This window comes from Calonectris borealis, chromosome 3, assembly GCF_964195595.1.
Source record: "Calonectris borealis chromosome 3, bCalBor7.hap1.2, whole genome shotgun sequence".
Lineage (NCBI taxonomy): Eukaryota > Metazoa > Chordata > Aves > Procellariiformes > Procellariidae > Calonectris > Calonectris borealis.
Window position 1 is genome coordinate 82702368 of NC_134314.1, and position 6000 is coordinate 82708367.

Genomic DNA, 6000 nt, shown 5'->3' on the forward strand with positions numbered 1-6000 from the left:
TGAGCTTGGGACTGCTCATGTGAGCGCAGCCGTGGGCAGAGGGCAATCCTCCGGCAGCAGGGCATTGCACGGGCACTGCCTTGCGTGGGGAGGCTGATGCTGCCACTGGCATCTCGTTGTCTGCTCTCTCTACCAGCAGCATTTTGTCTTGTACAGCATCAGGTATTCTCAGCAGCCTTAGTGCCAATTTCATCCTGTGGAAGTTAAGTGCCAAAAAGTGCATTTTTACAGCTGAAAAGAATTACTGGTTTGTTGGTTTAGTTGCTCAACCAATGAACTGAGATGCAACAAATTTTTAAGCCTACCAAACCAAACCTGCTCAGGTTTTAATTTCAAACCAAAACATACTCTTTAATCTGAAACCAGCTTTTTATTTGGGCTTGGGATTTTCAGCAATTGAAGACACTGATTGTTTGGAAACGGATGACTTGAATTTTCACATGGTTTATAAGCCCTGGTGTTGGGAGGGTGTTTTGGGAAATTTCACTTGTGCACAGCAGTCCGGGTTCGGTCTTCATTGTGCATTTCTCAAGAATTTCGTTATCCTCCCTGCGCCTCTAACAGTGCTGTTGGCAGCAGGCGAAGGATCGCCAAGACCAGCATCCTCTGTTTTGAGAGAGGCACAGGAACAAATGTGACCGCAGAGGAGTAAAAGGGAACAGAAGGAAGGATGCAGGACACCGACGTGCGGCGGGAGGGAGGGTAGTGGCAGAATGGCTCTTGCCTGCGCCCACGGCACCCTCTGGGGCTGTAGCTCACTGCTTGCTCCTGCTACACCTGGGGCTGGACCAGTGCAGGACAACCTCGGTAGCTTGGCTCCACAGTTGCACCCACTGGGCAACGCGAGAAGCTGCCCTGGATGCAAATATCACCAAGGGATGGAGAAGCTGAAGAAAGAAAGAGTCCTTGACTCTCATATTCAAAAAATTATGCGGGGCTGTTTAAATGAGCTCGGGAGACACAGTCATGAGTGGGCCGTGATGTAAGCTTCCCCAGGGCCTGCAGATGTCTGGGCCGTTACCAAAATTATTTAAGAAGCTAAGTAACAGGGAAAACCTGGGTTCTGAGGGACAGGCTCGAGGGAGCCTCTGAGCAGAACAAAGGGAATCCTGGAGAAGATGAGGGCACTAAAAGTGCTTCCTAATTTCATATTGATAGAGATTTTGCTAATGTGATAATCCACATTGCACAGAGAGCAGAACGTGGCCCAGGATGGGCCACCTCCCACAAAATGTCACGGCTCTGTCCCCTGTTTGGGAAAGGGAACTGGCACCCTGACGCACTTCTCCCCTTCTCCAAAACTGCAGAAAGAAAAAGCGCTTTGACCTACAGTATTTATTGGGTTTGGCTTTGCTGAGAGGACCTGAACACCCTCCCAGCGCGGACACCAGTGCAGCTCCACTGCGTACTCAGTTGACTGTGAATCTCCCGTGGGCATTTGGCCAATAATATTTATTCAATGAGATTTAGTAAAAGGACAAAATCGAGGCCACTTGAAAATTACCATTATTTTTCACAGGAAACTCCTAAGAAACAAATTCTGTGGCATTCTTTATTTTTGAAAGTGAAGCATTAAAATGAAGCCCTTCAACACAGTTGTTCAAAACTTCAAATGCTTTTATTTTAGAAGAAAATTTTTTGCTGTTTCTATTTCATTAATCCACAGAAAAAATTTAATCAAATGGAACATTGCCTGTTAGGGTTTCTTTCTTTCTTTCTTTCTTTTTTTTCTTTCTTTCTTTCTTTTTGAACTGAACAGGCATTTTTCTTTAAAAAATAATTAAAAGAGCTATTCAGATGTATAGATTGCCATGGTGCATCTCCTGGGGCTGGAAAAAGGAGCACGCGAGGTGCTGTAACCTGTTGATCAGCCGATGGATAACTGCAGGCAGTGCGGGTGTGCAGGGCTCCCACGTGGGACAGACGCCAGTCAGGGTGGGCAGCTTTAGTGACAGGGCCATTCGGAGCATCTCCCGGCCTCACGCTCTTTCCCAGGAACTGCTGGCAGCTTTTGGGATCCTCCTCAGACCCTCAGGGTCAGAACAGCCTTTGAGGGGATCAAAAGCGTCCGGCTTGAAGCCTGGGGAATTAGTTGTAATTGCAGCTGGCAAAGGCTCTGGTTTTCATTTGCTGAGGACCTGAAAAATAAAGCAGCTTCTGATTGCTGTGCAGCGGGGAAAGCCAGGAGTATTGCTGGCCCCCACTGGGGATGCGCGCTGTGTGTGATGGGGATGAGCAGATGATGGAGAAACCTTTTATTGCCCAGGGGTTCTCCTTCTACCCCCGCCCAGGGCATCCTGTCAACCTTGAAACTACACTGCCCGGTGCAGAACTGGGACCAGCAGCGTGCAAACCTCCAGCACTGCGGCAACCCTGGGCAGCTTATCCTCTTGTGCCTGCAGGGACCACAGCCAAAGCCCATCTTGTCTTGGCTGCTCGAGGCCAGGCTCTGAAACTGAAGCATGCGGCTCGGTGGCAGCTCTGGCTGCGGTTGTTCGGGGAGTGCCGCAGGCAGCCTGGGAATGAGCCTCTCTGTAACCCCACCTCGGGGAGCTGCGTATATATAGATCCCTGGAAGCAGCTTTCTTCCTTGGCACATCCCTCCCACCCGTAATACCCTCCAAACATGCTCTCCCTGCCCCCCTGCACCCTCGCTGCTCGGCTTCCAGCAGCTTCTCTCTCTTCCAGAGAAAACAAGGCTTTAAAGCTGAGAACTATCACTGCTGGAGGGAAAAGGGGGAGGACCGCCTTATAAAGGGGCTCTCACACACGCTCAGAGATGAGCAGCGTAAAGAGAATGGCAACAGGCATCAGTGCCTGACCCCGGCAGGCACGTACCCTCACGGAGGCACGTTCATTTCATTGCAACGCAGCTGGGCTCTTCCACAAGGACCTGAGTTGTATTTGCAAAGGAGATCATGCCTTGTAGCTCTTCTGGTTCGGTTGCCCTCTTTCACCAAAGCAGGAGCGCTCTGAGAGGGGGTTCAGGTACATGAGTGTAGGGGGACCTCCGTATGGCTGCAGCTCTGTCCTTTTCCCAGGGGAAGAGCTGCCCTAGTGCCCGGCACACTGGCAGGGACAGAGGTGCTCCCACTGGCAGCACTGGGGTGGTGACAGGAGATAGTGACCCTTCATCTCACACCTGCTGGTCCCTCAGACACAGACATCATTTAATCTATTTAAGTGCAAAATAAAATGAGTTTACATTGCCATTAACAGTGGCCAGTGCTGAGCGTAGGTTGCTGGTGTTGCGCTGGGTAGGACAGCGCTGGGAAGGGGACACCCAGAGAGCAGAGGAAGAGCTGGTCGCCGGCGCAGTGCAAGACCCACAGCACTGCAAGCCATGCTGGGGGAGCAGACAAGGACAGGATAGTCCTGCCCTTCCCAAACCTCCCTGTGGCTGCAGGGAGATGTCTGTCTGTCTGCAGAGGGAAGGATGGGGGGCCATGCAAGCAGGAGGAGGTCCGAAGGAGGTCAACCCAAAAGAAGCCAACAAGGTTTCCCAGGGCAACTGTACCTGCTTCTGTAAGACTTTTTAATTCCCTTTAGCAACCATAATCACAAAGAATGGTTAAAATAACAGGGGCATGAGGATCTAAACTGGTTTGAGTTTGCTGGCGATGAACAATGCTGTCACTGGGCTATCCGCCTGCGGAGTACAGCCAAAGGGCGCAGCAGGGAGCTCTGTGCGCGCTACACTACGTCCCATTCTGAAAATGCAGTGTGCTACAGGTGCTGAGGCCATCACTTTCTTGCCATGAGTTATTCGGAGCGGTTGTGTAGAGATTGAGGCACTTTTTTAAAGGCTGTAGAACAGGATATTTCCTCCATAAGAATTTTTTGTCCTGGAAACCCCTACCCCCAAAAAAACCCAACAGAGAGCTACCAGAGCTCCCTAACCACAACCATTTTGAAGTAGAGATGGTGTTGTTCCTACCTAATCCCAGCAGCACTGCCGCAGGTGATATGCCATGTTTCTGTGACTGCAGAAACTGAACAGTTTACATTGGGAGGTTGGTTTTCTTTCCCTTTTTTCCCTTCCCATCCCAAGCCCATCATGGTTTTCCTCTGTGACCATGAGCAAGTCACACTTGTGGCTCCATTTGCTGCCAGCAAAATGGCTTTTCTGTTTTCCATCACAAAGAAGATAATGAGGAATAGCTAATGTTCCTGAAGGGTTTTAAGATGTTGTCATAGAAGATGTTTGGGGAATGTGAAATACTTGCAATCCTAAATTTAGCTCTGAAAGTCATGTAGCCCAGTTTCCTGGCACAAATACCAGAGAAAGGCTTGAAATCTGAACGTTTTCCAAGTGCGGCCACAAGCCAGAGGCTGCAGTAGCCGCCGGCAGTGCTGGGGATCTCCGGCTGTGCCTCTGGAGAGTCTGTCGCCTTGCTGAGAGCCCAGACCGCCCTCTTCCTCCCGAGCTGTTCACACCAGCAACCCGAAACACCAGCAGTTTCTGTCCTTGCTCTAGATGCAATGCATCTGTACTTGGCCTGCAAGAGCCCTGTGGGACAAAATTATTTTTCAAACCTAATAAAAGTGGCAAATTTAGGAGTATTACAGTATTCAATCCAGTCCACTCAGGGAGAATATGGGAAATCTCTCTTGGGATAAATATTTTAGGAAAAACATGGCAATTAATTTTAGACCTACTACTCTCAGATTTACTCCCTTTTTCCTTTGTTTTTGTTAGCCCACTGAAGGCAGCCCATGCTGGCCGAGACTGCATGGTCGAGGGGTTATGATCCCCCTGTTCACATGTGAGGGGTTAAATGCCAGACAGGTTAGTAAAGAAGATTGATCTGCTTAGACAGCAAAATATGGCATTAAGTGGAACTTGGTGCTAAAACCCAAAGTCCAAGTTAAAAAGGGTGTCATTTAATCCTTGAGGTACTTAACCTCTGCTGACATCTTGCTTCTTTTTTCTTAGTGCCTGCTGCACATGATCCTGTGTGGAGAAGCAACTTGACATAACTCCTGTCACTTCTTGACCGGGATCCAGAAACCAGGTGTAGCTCTGCCCAAACTGGAGGCGTTTGGTTTCTTCATCGGCTGCACCTTCCCCGGGCAAGGGCTGAAGCAGGACTGCGGGCAGCCCAGGGAGCACACCCGCTGAATGTGCATCATTGTTTAAAAATAAAAAGGGAAGAGCAAAGAATAACATGGAAAATATTGCAAGGTCAGCAGGCGGCGTGGAGAGGGCTCATGCCTGGGCAGGGGGTTCTGGACAAGGACAGAACAAAGACTGGGAGTTGTGGATACAGAGTTCATGTAAGGAGAAGGCGTCTGGGATGATCTGCAGCAAAGAAATGATGGAGAAGGCTCCCAGGGATCCTGTATTGACATTGCACTCAGTATTATTTTTTGCTATTTGTGCCTATTTCAGCGTTGCAGCAAAGTTTCAGCCCATCTATCCAGTCTCAGATACCCTCTGCTGGGTTAGACAAATCCTCAATTTAACGATTTGCAAACGTGCTGGAGTTGATTCATGCAAGTAATCCTCACTGAAGCTGCTGAGAGGACAACGGATTTGATTAATGTTTAAATGCTTGCATGATCAGGTCCCAGATTAAGAAACAAAGCCATAGCAATAAAAGCAATCACATGAGGAAGCAGAAGGGAGGAAGAGGGAATAATTAATTTTATTGCTGTAAGTCCAGAACCTGGCACGGCTTGAGGCCATGAAATGATGAGCTGGAAGAAAAAGATTTAAAAAATATTCTTTTCTTGAAATGTGTAAGATGTATGCATTTAATCTATTGCCTGTTCTGTAGAGATTTTATTACTGATTTCATAATTCACATCTATTTTTTCTCCATTTTCAGTGGAAGAATCAGTCTGAATTAAGGACTGGTTGGGCAAATGAGGGTATAGAAGAAAACTGAAAAACATGAAGACCCAAGTCTGGACCACAGGTATTCTGTAGGAGTAATAGCTTTGACAAATAAGACACATGGATGGGGAAAAAAGCATTTGAGGAGAAAATGTTTTATG